Here is a 14,885-nt window from a genome sequence, read left to right as displayed (position 1 = left end):
GCAAACATACACAAATAATCTGTTTTAATCTTAGAACAGCAAATTAATTTCTTTTTATTTTTTATTTCTTGCCTACATTAAGACAAAGCTTTCTGCCCACATTAAGATGAAGCTCTTTAGCCCTTTTGATGTTTTTACAAATATGAGATTTCAGTTCTTCCATTTAACCTACATATTATCCTTTGCTAGCAGCTTGAGTTCTTTGTCAATATGCCTTTACTAAGACCTAAAACCTGACCTAGTGTTTTATTTGACCACAGCAATCGGCAGTTATTAATATCAAAACCTGCCTACCATCAGGTTTTATACTACGGTGAGTCATTAAAACTGGGAACCCCATTCCTACTAGCACAATTACTTTAACTGTCAGAGATTATTATTTAAGGGAACCAATGAGAGACAGCCATCATGGTCAGTACTCGACTGATACCATCTTACTGCGATAAAGAGGATGAAAAAAAGATGAAAGCCTCAAATCTGTAAAAACCCTCTGAAAAGTACCTGCATTGCTTCAATTGAGAGTCATCATCTTCTTTTATTAAAAATCCTTAAGACTTCCAGAATTGGAACTGCAAAACTGATTTTAGCTTAGCATCAAAAGATCCACCACACTTGAACGCTATGGCTAGGCTCATCTCTGAGGATGACCTACTAGCACCCTGCACCCTTTACAATCTTATCTTTGAGACCATACTGCTTCTCATTACACTTCTTCTCCTCTAGTCCACCCCTGTAATTATCCCCCAATCTCACACCTAACCTGGTGGTACCTACTCATTTATTATCAACTCCTCTTGCGCTCTAATTGACTACAATCAGGTACACTGACATTTAGACAGTGCATATGGGTTCACAGTCCTGCAAATTCCACATATTAGAGTTCCGCAGAAGGAGGAGCAGATGACTAATGATGATTATGATGTGCAATTTGAGCCTGCTTGTGACATTGTCATAGGTGCCAGACCCCAGGGGTATGACTGTGAGCAGCCTGGTTATTATATTTGCCCAGTACCAGATGGCAGAGAAGCTGGTGTTTCTGTCCAAGGGTCAATAATACAGTGTGAGATCATTTGCTATGCTGGGTCAGGAAAGTGACGGATTAATTATTAATGTGCACAGACATTCGGCAGAATTGTCAGGGATTCCGGATTTTCATCAAGGGCTATCATGTACCTCTGTATTCAGGACCTCTGACTTGTGTGAACCGCTGATTTACATTTCATTGTACTGGCCACAATGACATGCACGTTAATATATTTATGATGTCCAATTATAAGGCAACCAAGACTTTACCACAGTTCTGGAAAGACTGAGGTAACTGCTACCCCTAACAATACGCCAACTAGAGCTAACAGTAGCAATAACTGTCAGTCAATTAATGTTTTAGCTTTAGCATTTGGGAGATTCATTTTTATGCCACTTATAGCCTAAACTACAAGGCCAATATATAGAACATTCATCCATCATTCCATCCATCCATCCACCATCTAACCAGGGCACCCAGAGGAAACCCACAGAGACACAGGGAGAACACGCAAACTCCACACAGAAAGGACCCTGGTTGCCCAGCCAGGGAATCAAACCCAGGCCCTTCTTGCTGTGAGGTGACAGTGCTATAGATAGAACAGTCATTATTAATATAAGTAAAATGTCCAGAATAAATAGCATAATATTATAGCTGGATGAGTTGAATACATGACCTCCATACATCACTTCACCTCAGAGCACATGGCCAAAAGAGCAATTATTAAACCCATTTAACTTCCTAAACACAGTGGCGATAAATTCATTTCTACTTATTTTGCAGGCCTGTCAGTTGACCTTTTTTCCCCTTCAATAACATTGATGAAATATATTGTAATAGTAATGTGCATACTTTAAAATTCCAAAAGCAAACTGAGTTTTATAAAGCTTTTTATTGTGTTAAAATGCTATTTGGTATTGTGGCCATTGAACATCATCTTTTGACATTAAGAAAGTCTGTTTTATATTAGTACAACCGTCTTTGTAGAAAGGTGTGAACTGTTTTCATAGCAGGCAGTTCTCACCCACCCAGTTCACTAAGGTGAAATTGAAAAATGTTTTGTATGCTTTACATTTGACTACCAGATAAGCTAAATATGCAAATGTAGGACATTTTGCAAGTGCTGCTTTGCAATCTGTTTTGTTTATGTAAATAGATGAAAAGGTGTAGAAATAGAAAGTTTTTGGAATTATGATTTGCAGATAAAAGTAACCGTTTTATAACTCAAGCTGCAATTTAGACAATGCAGCACAAATTACAAATCTCTAAAAAGTCTCTGTTCATTCATTATTTAAACATGCTATTTTCATCGCCTACCTTGCTTTTTATTTTTTTAAATAAAAAGCCATGTTGTCATTTCAATACTTATACCAGAAATAGTAAATAATATGTGAAATTATCTTACTTGCTACATTATAGGAGAATATAGTATAGTAAGTAAGATGCAAATGCACTTTTCTATTTGTCTTGAACTGACACTCCTACGCATGGCACCCTATGTTACAGTGTAACAGCTACTTATTACAGAGGAGCACAGTGACAAAAGAAAGTGTTCAGCAAGGCATCTTAGCTTAATAAACTGAACCTCATTAGTTTTCTTAGGACTCTGACTCATTAACCTGACCACTGTGATCTACCAATAAAAAATGGAAGAATAGAAGGAAAGAAGGAAGGTAGGATGGAAGGAGGGACGGAAGGAAGGAATGACATCCTGAGTAAATTTCCACATATTATTTGTTCAAGTCACCAGCAAAGGATAATATGTAGGTTAAATGGAAGAACTGAAATCACATACTTGTTAAAACATCAAAAGGGGTAAAGAGCTTTATCTTATAATGTGGACAGAAAGCTTTGTCTTAATGTAGGCAAGCAAAAGCAAACATGAACACTGTCTCTACATCATCCGGATTCAATATTAAAGATTAAATTATCAAGTGGTACAGCGGTCAAAGAGGTTTTCCTTCATGGTAAACTTTCATCAAATTATTGACATTTTAAATTACCATTTAAATGTCTCACATACAAGAAGAGCATGAAGGAGAAATAATACTTATTACAAAGCCTTTCTGGCTGGCACACTTAACCAAAACCAAGCTCTGTTCTCGTTCTCTCCGCTTCTGTCTTCCCCCTCGCTTCTCCTCCTCCTCCCTTTTGCACTTTTTGTTTTTGCCGAGTTGAAAGGGACCCTGCAGGCCTGCGTTTGATGTTTTAAAAGGTACTCGCAGAAAGAGTGCTGAGTTTGCACTGACTCTAAAGATAGTTGGCATAAGTGGAGGAGGCGGGCAGCCCAGCTGAGCTCGCTGATGAGAAGTGTTCTGAACTCGCCCTGCTTGAATGTGGGCCAGGAGAGAGCCTTCAGCAATGAGAGAGAGAGAGAGAGAGAGAGAGAGAGAGTAATAATGCTTTGTGCACCACAGATTTACTTTAAAGGCCACTTGAAAATACATCTCATGCTGCATAAAAACAGAGGCCAGGGACTAGCATCCCGAAAGATCCTCACAACATGGTAGAGTGAGAGCCACTTTGAACACTCTCTCTAACTGCCAAGCTGATCTTAAGAAGCTCGGCTCAGGGCAGTTGAGGGCAGTAAAAGAGTCGTCAAAGCGATATAAGTACACCATTATAGATGTGCTACAACACGCTTGTGCTGTTTTGTTATTTTGTACATGTGTATGTTTGATTTAGAGCAGCTGGGCAGCTGCTTTAAATCAATCCTCTAACAATGAGTTCAAACTTGTAGTTTCACAACCATTTGTAATTTCGAAATTTATTATATAAATGTATTAATTATTTCTATACCAGAAAAACTAATGGAAATGTTTAAAGATGGTTCTAATCCGATCCCTAATATCATTATCAGACCAATAACAGGAGAAACTGCTGGATCAGAGATCAGAGGGAAAAAGAAATCCAGTTCTTCAAATCTAGCCTGAAACAGCACATATACTGTGTGATGTGAAGTCGTTAGCTGTGTCTTTCTTTCTATTCATCTTAAGTGCTTCAATTAAATACACAATACTGTGCAAAAGTCCAAGACCATTCTGAGCCTCAACAGCTAAATACAATATCAACTTTTCAACTGTCCACACTTTGCCTTTATTACAGCTTTTATCCAGAACACCAGCACACCAGCAACTTCTTTAATTGGTCTTACATGACTGTTAGAAGTGCCATTTTACCTATATCTTATAATATCTTTTGTGAATACATATCTATTTCTAATCTACTAAGAATTATCTCCTGAAAAATGAATGGCCATTTAACTGGAAATTGAATAAATGCAGGGTGGTCTGTGACTCTTTCGTAGTATTGGAGCTGATTTTAACACAGATCAGTATAGGGACCAGAGTGGTACCATATCATAGAACATAGTAATACTAAATAGCCTGTATTAAACGAGAAATGCAAACTTGAAAACAAAGAATTGCCAAGTAGAGTCTGTCTGTCTGTCTATGGGAATAATCTTTAAATAGTCTTTTGTTTAGTGCCATGTGTAGATTATATTGTGGCATGCCTCCGATCCCCAGGCCCAACGATGATGGCCGGGAGAGCCGGCAGGAAGGCGGGGCCTGAACACCCAGTGGTGACTAACCTCGGTGAGGACGCTGGGGAGAGAGCTGCGAGTGTGGAGGGGGTGCAGTACAAAGCCCGAGCTCCCCCGATGGACGAGAGTGACTATATATGTATATATGTATGTATATATATATATATATATATATATATATACACACACACACACACACACACACTATGTATTTAAGTAAAAAGTATATAGTAAAGAGTTCCACTTTGTTTATTTTGGCTCTGCAGAAAACATCAACATACACACCGATATGCACACAAGCAAGTTAGACTTGAGCAACTTTAAGACATGAGCTGTTTTGTGCGCAGAGCCAAGCAAAAAACAGAATTAGTGAGACGGAGGGGAAATTCTGCTACAGTAAGCCACTGGGCTAAGACCAAAATAGAAAATGAGAGTTTACCTCAGTTGCAGAAATCTGTCGGTTCAAGCCATGAGTTCCACATACACAGTATGACAGCTTAAGAAAAATACTTCTAAAGAAAAGATTTATTCCATCCAGAAATACTATCCTCAGAATTATTTCCCCTCACTCTTCAGAACGTGCAGAGCCAAGACTGTTCACATGCATAGTTAATACTGTTTGTAATACAGTATTACAGCAGACATCGCTTCACACCCCAGAGGTACCTTAAGACTAAATAAGAACATTTTCCTGTCCAACTTTGTTAAGAGGTCTTTATTTCTGAAATGTACTACACAAAACGGTTGTTGATGTAAGACTCGAAACAGATCTGTATGATGTTTTAAGCAGAAGCCACTGGACCAGCGGTTCCCCACATTTTCAGCTCTGTTTTTATACTACTGTAAATACACTGTACATTTAATTTACATACAGAGCACATTTATATCTTTCGTCTCCTTGAACATCTGCATCTGATTTACAGACACACCTCTCTGCATCTATAGTGCTGTATATCACCTGTACGTTCCGTTACTATTCAACATATAATGCACACAAACAATTCCAAAAAGTTATGACAGCATGTGAAATGCTCATAAAACACAAATCAGCAGTTACTAAATTCTGTTTGACTTGCCTTAAATGAAACAAATACAAGATTTTATCCTTTACTTCATACATGTACTTCATTGTCTTTGTAAATACACTTGTATTCTAAATCTGATGCCTGCAACATGTTCCAAAAAAGCTGGGACAGGAATATGTTGACTACTGTGTTACATTACTTTTCTTTAACAGCATTTCAATCATTTGGGGACCAAATACACTAATTGATTCACTTTTCAAGGCAGAAGTCTTTCTTGTTGTACTTAGAGCTTATTAATATGCCACACTTTTTTAAAGGGACACAGTTCTAGACTGCATGCAGGCCAGACTTGCCACTGCACTCTCTGATTACATAGCCATACTGTTGTAACATGCAGAATGTTTCTTAGCATTGTTATCTTGACATAAACATTGGTGTTCCTGACAAAGACACTGTCTATAAAGCGGCATATGTTGCCCTAAATTGTTTTCAGCTGCCTTTACAGATGTACAAGTTACTCACTAATTCCTTGATTGTATCACCTAATATATACAAATTTCTAGACATACACATTTATATAACTTTCCTAGATTAAATTATTCCTGTCCCACATTTTTGGAATGTGTTGCAGGCATCGAATTTGGTGTGTAAGTATATTTACACAAAAACAATCAACTTGATAATGTGAAACATTACTTATCTTTGTACTGTTCTCATTCAAATACAGGTTTAAGGAGATGTATAAATCACTGCTTTCTATTACATTATTTTTTTTCTACTGTCCCAACTTTCCTACTTTTATCGTATTATCTTTGTTTTTATTAATATAATTTGTTTGCTGATTGCATTTGATACTGACCATTTAGGTATGGACCATTTCACCAACACAACATCTTCAATAACACAAGTGTACTGAGTCAGTAACAGAGATGCCCTTTACCAGGCGTGCCATGCGCTGTTGTTTAAAATTGCAGTTAGTAATACCACTGCTTTCAAAACAATGCACATAAAATGTAATAAAATCATATTCTCAACACTGTACAATAAATTTAATAAAGATAAAGCTGAAGTTGAGTGTGTATAAGAACGTGATTTTGCTGCAGTATTTAAAAATATCTTGCAGTCAATATTTAAGAGCATCAATTTGGAGTCAATTCTATATGAGCTGCAAAATTGTAATAACAATTTTAATTTACTTTATTTTACTTTTTGTTCATCCAGTACAAGTTTGGCATGGCTGGTCTGTTATTATAACTTGCAGTGGCATCAGCCAAAACTCTTAACAACTTATGAATGAAATACATTAGGCTTTGCTTTGTAGCTAGCATTCAGTCTAACAAGGTTAAGTGGAAAATCCATTAAAATGTGTTCAATATATCAATATATTAATGAATTATCATTATTGTGATATCCTAGAAATCTATATTACACATTTCATCATGTATACTTTTCATCTTTCCTAATCATTCTTTTTTTTTCTTCAAATATAAGCTTAATATTGTACACAGATTAATTCCACCATGTCTTCCTTGTTCTGCCTGACAACTGCTCATGTGCCCCCATGGTACAGTGAGAACCACCGTTCAGGAATCGTAAACACTGGAGGTAAGAATGCCTAAAACATTTGATATACAGGCTTCATCTATCATCACTGCTAGCACTTTTCAGTTATCAGTTCTCCATACAACACTTTGTAAAATCACATGATCTTCTGAGGATTCCATTAGCTCAAGCCAGGATTTTAAACATGTTGGAATTCCCAAAAGCTAGATAATTTGATTAAAATGGGGCAATGGAGACTGATTCAAAGTGAAGGCCTTCATCTCATCTCTGCTGCCAAGGGCTTCATGGCTAATAAAATATACATTTGAAATTAGGACACTTTGCCTGATTAGGCCTTTTTCCCCCTCTCTTTTAGTGCTGTTCAAAAGTGGCAGCCAATTAGCCTTTAAGAAACAGGCTCCACGACAATGTCATTAATCCAAGCCACCAAGAGTGTGCGTGAGACCGGAAGCCAGCATCTAATGATAGTAATCAAAAATAATTAAAGGAAAATGATCGCTTCTCACTTAGACAAATCATTAAGTTGAGTGTTGTAGTGCCCTGGGTGACCTGTGAACAACTATGCTAATATGACCAGAAAAAAGCTCAACAGAGAGACAGGCGAGAGCACAAGTGCAGTGCAGAAACTGGTTAAAAATGTTTGAGAGCATAAGCAGCTGAGTAATGTAGGATATAAGTAGACATGAATTAAGGTATAGGAGGAAAATCAATTACTTACTGTGCAATTGCAGGTATTGCCAACACTGAGCCTAACATCTATATTTGCTGTAGAGCTGAACTGTAAGTAGTTTAAGCACTTTTGACACCTTAAATTGATAGAGCTCCAAAGGCAAAGAGTCAGTAACCTGAAAAATGAAACCCTCAATGCCAGTTAAAGGAGAATTGCACTGATATTCCTTTGTTTCAGTACAATTAAATCATTCATCTGTAAATTAAGCCATTGAGAGTGAGCTGATGTGAAGCATCACTGGAGAGAAACACATATCTAAAGAGTTTAAAGCTCCTTCACATATTGCTATTATGTGGAATGGTTTTGAATACATCACCTGATGTCTGAGATATTGTTTTATGATAGTACAGATTATATATATATATATAAAATGTGAGGTGGTATATGCAGGGTGTTCTAACCCAAAAAAGAACCCAAGAGATAATTATTACTGCAGATTTACTACAATTTTATCATTATCAACATTACATATACAAACTCATGAGATGTGTAGGTTCACTGGTGGTTCTGAATAGTAAATAAAATGGGTCTATACATCACGACCCCTGAGTCTAGTGCCAGCAGTCGTATGCAAGTTCAAACTGTAACATGTATATTAAGATCAGTTTTATGCATTACTTAATCAAAACATATTCCTTATTACATTTACTTTACATTGTCAGGAAGGCTGCCAGAAGAACTCTGCTATCACGTACCTCATTCCCACCGTGTGGTTTGATGGTGGATCTGTGATGTGGAGCTGTCTTTCAAAGGCCCTGGACAATGTGTTCAGATACATGGTATCATGGACTTCATTCAATAGATGAAAAAGCAGATATTAAATCAAAACCTGACTGCCTCAGCCAGGAGCTTAAACTGGGCTGTGGTTGGATCTTCCAGCAAGACAATAATTCAAAGCACACCTCAGAATCAACACAAAAATTGTTCACTGACCAAAGAATCAAGACTTTGTTATGACCACAGTCCCCTGACCTATAACCCATAGAAAACCTGAGGGATGAGCTAAAGAGGATAGTCTGCAAGCAGAATCTGAAGGATCTAGAGAGATTCTTTATGGAGAAACAGGCTCAGATCCCTTGCCATGTGTTCTCCAGTCACATCAAGCACTATAGAAAGAGATATATACAAGGAGAAGATTCAGAGCCACAGGAGTGGTTCGGGTATAACAGGTAGATAAACAGCAAGTCCTAGTAGCTGAGTCAGGTAGATAAGCAGAACTTGAAGGGTGATCATGGAAAATGCAGTCCAGTTAATTATTTGCATAACAACATAGAGTATCAAAATTGGACATCAAAATAATTTTATTTCTCAGGCTTTTGGAGGGCCCCTGGTTGGTCAGGTCCATAATTACCCACAGCCCAACACCTCTGGATGTTTGTATTAGTTACTTGTTACTAGGTAAGGCATAAAGATTAGTGGCACAAAGCAATTTAGTAAAAGAATAGTTTGAAATGAGCTAATGTCAACTAAAGTAACTTAAAGACTATATGCGCAAACTTAAATCTACACTCATGGGTGAAATTTTGGTGGGGGGTAGACTAAAATGTTCATCCACTCACTTTAATTATGGAATACTGACATTTTCCAAAACTATCTACTATATATACAGACTGAACTCCATGACACCAGGGGGCAGCCTGCATTTGGATGCAGTGAGTTTTCATGCAATGTAATGTACTATTGAAAACCCTGCAGTCACGAATTTTACATTTTGCTGCGGTGAAGAGTCTCCACTCTGCTAGCAATGGGAACAGAAGGCGACTTTCAAAAATTCTGGGGTAAGAGTTTACTGTAGGGTCTTGTTCATAAGGCTACATGACATAAACTTGTCACGACAACTGACATAACCCCAGATTAAGATTTATAAATGCTTAATCAATAGTAGTTGTCATTGGCTATAAAGGCTACATTTGTCAATTCAAAGATCAAACTTAGCTAAAGTAGCTTTTACAACAGATGCAGACTATCTGAATGAGAATTTCTAAACATATATCAATTTTAATGACAAGCTTATGTAGGTGTCATACAGCCTTATGAACAGTATCCTACAGTAAAATGTTACCAACTCTGGAAGCACATGATTGACTTGTGTGCTCAAAACAACTACTGAAGCCCACTGTGTCCACAGAGGAGGTCCGGCAAACAAACAAAAACAAAAAAATGTTAGTATAAAATCTGAAAAAAGACCTTATTATGAAACTGTATGGCCCAGTTTCAGAGGAGCATCATGCAGTTCTTCCTCTTTTTGTCAGATTATGTCTGCCATTTGTTATCCCAATCAAAATAGCCATTTTGGGTTTTTTCATTTTTCTTTTTGTAATTATCTAAGCATTCTTCTTATTTCCGTTTGACTGCACTGGATCAGAGAAAAGTTTCTTTCCGCAAAAATGATAATTACTGCTGCTTGTTTGTGAAGCAGACACAATGGAATTGAATTCTGATAAATGAAATTGCTGCCCTCAGTGTCTGTGAACTCTTATTATTTGCTGTCTTGAGCAATTTGTACTAAAGGCAGTTTATGTCTGAATATTTTCTTGTTTCAAATGTAATTAAACCTGCTAGGTATGCCAAATAAATTGTGCGCAAATTCCCCATAATTCCCCCTGAAAATGCAGCTCTCTCCCCCTTTTCCTCTCAGCTAATATCTTCTGAGCCTTAACACCAAGCCACCAAATGCTAATGTGACACTGTCAAAGGTGACAGGCATGAGTATTAAATGCTTAGCAGGTAATACTTTATAAATAACATAACACAAATCCTTCACTTATTTCATTTTAATGTGATTGCAGCAGTGGAAAAAAAGCTTAATAGTAACGCTCCCATAGTTCAATGAATAATAAAATCCCTTCGTTTAAGGTGAGAGAACACATCTAGAGAGAAATGTGAAATAATAGAAATAATTCATGATTATGCCAGAATTTGGAGAGCTGGATTAATTCTTTTTAATCAACAATTTATGCCACCAAAGCTATAAACCTGCGTAAATGTAATGCAATTACCTGAGCAAATTAAATGTTCTTAAAGTGGGATTCTTAAGCTCCGATAAAAAAAATTATTGCAAGGATAATGGTGAACCTTTTTTCAGGCCCTTTATTCCTTCAGCTACGTACATTCAATTTGATTAAACCGTTTTTAATATTTACATTTTTGAAGAAAGAAGGGAATGAGGTCATGACGAAGGAAAAGAAAACACTAACTTTGTCTCTCAGTGAATGTGGAAATGATACAACCATTCATAGGACAAAAGGGTTTGGATTTCCATCCTTGGTTCCTTGCAATGTTCCTTGTGCTCCTAAGACATTCAGACCATCACTTTAGCTGGTTCATTTGAGGTCTGGATTTATATGAAATCTAACTTGTAGCAGTGCATGTTGTAAAAAACGTTACATAAACCATATAAAACTGAATTCAAATAGGCTCCCATTTATTTAGTCATTTGTAACTTTGTTTAATCACCATTCTTTGCTGTAGTCTAAAATCAGTCATTTAGTATGTGCAGCAATGTAAGATTTGAAGAGCTTTTTTTTTTAATATGGTATATACTGTGATTAAGCATAAGGTCATTAGTTTATGTCATTAATGAATCTAAGTCCAAGCCAACTTGCTAGCAACAGCAACAAAGCATAAAGAGACAGAAGAGACTGTTGAAGCTTTTAGGAGGATGAAGATGCCCATCTTTCCCACAGAAATCAATTAAAACTGCCAATTCTCATTGATCAAACAAGCAGGAGATCAGTTAAGTCAGACAGGGATTACTGGAGAAGCAGACAGCCGATTGGATGCAGTGAAAGAAGTATTGTTATTTACTGTAACTTTCTGGATGCTCTTTGTTGTGCTGCTTTTGTGATGTAGCCAATCCTCATAAGCAGGAAACCTACAATGCAAGTCAAATCAATTGGGAAAGAAAAGGCTGATGTGCTGTGTCTTGTTTGAAGTTAGTTTACTCTTTTCATCTCTCCTAAATCTTAGGAGAGTTCTTACACTTACAAATAAAATACTACACACACACACACACACACACACACACACACACACACACACACACACACACACACATACATACATATATATATTTATATATATATATATATACACACATATACGCATATATAAAGTGTGTATAGACTGTGTAAAATGTTAATAAATACAAATAAAAACAGAATGTAATGTTTTGCAAATCTCATATACCCATTCTGTACTCACAATAGAACACAACACATATCAGATGTTGAAAGTAAGACATTTTACCATTTCATTAAAAATATTAACTCATTTAGAACTTGATGACAGCAACACATGCCAAAAAAGTTGGGACAGGGCTGTGTCTACCATTGTGTAGCATCCTCTCTTCTTTTAACAACAGTCTGTACTGTAAATGTCTGGGAAGTAAGGAGACCAATTTCTGGAGCTTCGTGAGAGAAATGCTGTTCCAGTATTGTCTGATGTAGGATTCTGACTCCTCAACAGTTCTGGGTCTTCTTTGTCTGATTTTTCATTTCATGGTGCGCCAAATGTTTTCTATTGGTGAAAGGCCTGGATTGCAGGCAGGTCAGTTCAGCACCCAGACCCATGCTGTTGTGATGGATGCAGTGTGTGGTTTAGCATTTTCTTGCTGAAATATGCAAGGCGCTGCCTGAAAGAGACGTTGTCTGGATGGGAGCATATGTTGTTATACTTATATATACTGTTCAGTATTTCCAGATGTATGAGCTGCCCAAGCCATAGGCACTAATGCAACCCCAGACCATCAGAGATGCAGGCTTTTGAACTGTGCACTGATAACAAGCTGGATGGTCCCTCTCCTCTTGAGTCCGCAGGACACGGTGTCCATGGTTTTCAAAAAGAATTTCAAACTTTGATTCATCAGACCACAGGACAGTTTTCCATTTTGCCTCAGACCATTTTAAATGAGCATCATTTCTAGATTGAGCAGCATTTCTAGATTGTGTTGACATGTGACTTCTTTGTATGATACAGCTTTAATTTGCATTTGTGGATTGCACGGGGAACTGTGGTCACATACAATCTTTTCTGGAAGTGATCCTAAGCCCATGCAGTGATTTCCAGTACAGCGTCATGCCCGTTTTCAGTGCGGTGCCACCTGAGGGCCCGAAGATCACGAGCATCCAATACTGACCTTAACCTTCTCCCTTATGTTAAGGGAATTCTCCAGATTCTCTGAATCTTTTAATATTACTTTAGACAGTGGGATATGCAAAGTCTTCACAATTTTTCATTGAGGAACATTTTTCTGAAATTGTTCCACAATTGTTAGATGCAGTTTTCACAGATTACTGATCCTCTGTCCATCTTTGCTTCTGAGAGTCTCTCCCTCTCTAAAATGCTCTTTTTATATCCAGTCATGTGAGTAAGTTGAAGTAAATGCCTCACTTTCTGTCACGATTGGCCCCTCCCAGTCCTGTCCATGTGTTCATGTTTTGGTTTAGCCTCCTTGTTTCATGACTCTGCCCCTGATTGTCTCCACCTGTGTTTGCACCTGTCCCTTGTTACACTTGTATAAACCCGGTGTTTTCCCCAGTCTGGTTACTGGTCTTTGTTTGAATCTCTGTCTGTGTTGTTGGTGTTATATGCTGTGGTGTTTGTTCTGTTCTGCTTGTTCTGTTGAATTCTGGTGTCTGTCATGTCTGCCCCAAGATCTCTCCATATTGGCTACTTGAACCTGGACTGTTATGACTATGACCCTGGATTTACCAATAATAAATCTCGCTTATCTCCGCATATGCGACCGCCTCCTCGCTCCGCATTACACTTTCAACATGTGATATGTGTTTTTATTCAAGTTTATTTACATTTTATATGGTGTCCCAACTTTTTGGGAATTACTGTTGTATAAAACAATGTAAATATCAAAACTTACAACTAATACTAGATTTGTTCATCACCTTACACTCTAACAATACATTTTCACTGTAATCAGACAGACATTTCTTGAGATTCACTGTGAAGTAACTTAGTGTTACTAAGTTGTGTTTAAGTCACAGATTTCCCACTTCCCACATTATTTAATCCACTATTTAGAAACACCATTTAAAGGCATAAAATGATGCACAGCCAGCTAGTAAAACTAAAGGACAGCTTCCACAATGTACTAAAGATGTCATATAATAAAATACACTTTCAGTTTATCTTGCCGATCTTTGCAGTCTTTGTGATCAAACATAAATTTGCCAGTATTTGCTTTATTTTATTTCCTTTTTTAACAGGGACAATGTAATGCTAAATAATCTGCTCTTATTTAATTATTAGGATCAAACCAAAACAGTTTGTTCCCTGCTCTCCTTTAAAACTTAAGCTGCTGTCAAAAATATATAGTAAACATTGTTAAACACTCTCCTTAAATCCATTATCCATTTTAATCTGTTAGTAGGTTCTAATTATCAATATAAGATAAGCTATTTATTCCCTTTATTAGGCTGTAAAGATTTAGCTACTCATAACGACCACAGACTATATTTAAAGGTGAAGGCTTTGGGAGCTGTTCAGAGACAGGTGGTATGAAAAGTTCTGTGAATTATTGTATTAAGGGGTGGGTAGTGAGGTGTAAAAAACCCTTAACACTTCAGGTCCACTGGCTGATGGGATCCATTACACTTTAAAATGAACTTTAATGTTCTTTCAGAACAGCAGGTAATTTCAGCTGGGCATCTGTAATCTGGATGAGGAAGGGAGGGGTGTTGAACCAGAGCTTTCCGCAGAGGCAGCCACTTTTCAGTGTTCACAGTGTAGTTGTGATGTCTCAGGTTTGTTATTATGATTGATAAACATTTGATAAACACTTATCGGGTACTTAAAATCAACCAATCAAGGTCAGCTTCACAACTCATCCTCCTTTAAGTGGAGCCATTAGAATTTGTTTATCTAGTTTTGCATTCAGAACATGCTGAGATGTTCTGTTCTCTCCATGTGATTCTCTACATCGCTACAGAGAAGACAGAAGCTTGTACAAAAGACTGAACTAGAAAAACAGAAAAGAGTAAG

Source organism: Pygocentrus nattereri, chromosome 2 (genome assembly GCF_015220715.1).
Source record: "Pygocentrus nattereri isolate fPygNat1 chromosome 2, fPygNat1.pri, whole genome shotgun sequence".
NCBI lineage: Eukaryota > Metazoa > Chordata > Actinopteri > Characiformes > Serrasalmidae > Pygocentrus > Pygocentrus nattereri.
The sequence above is the reverse complement of the archived record's forward strand: the minus strand, read 5'-3'. Positions refer to the sequence as shown.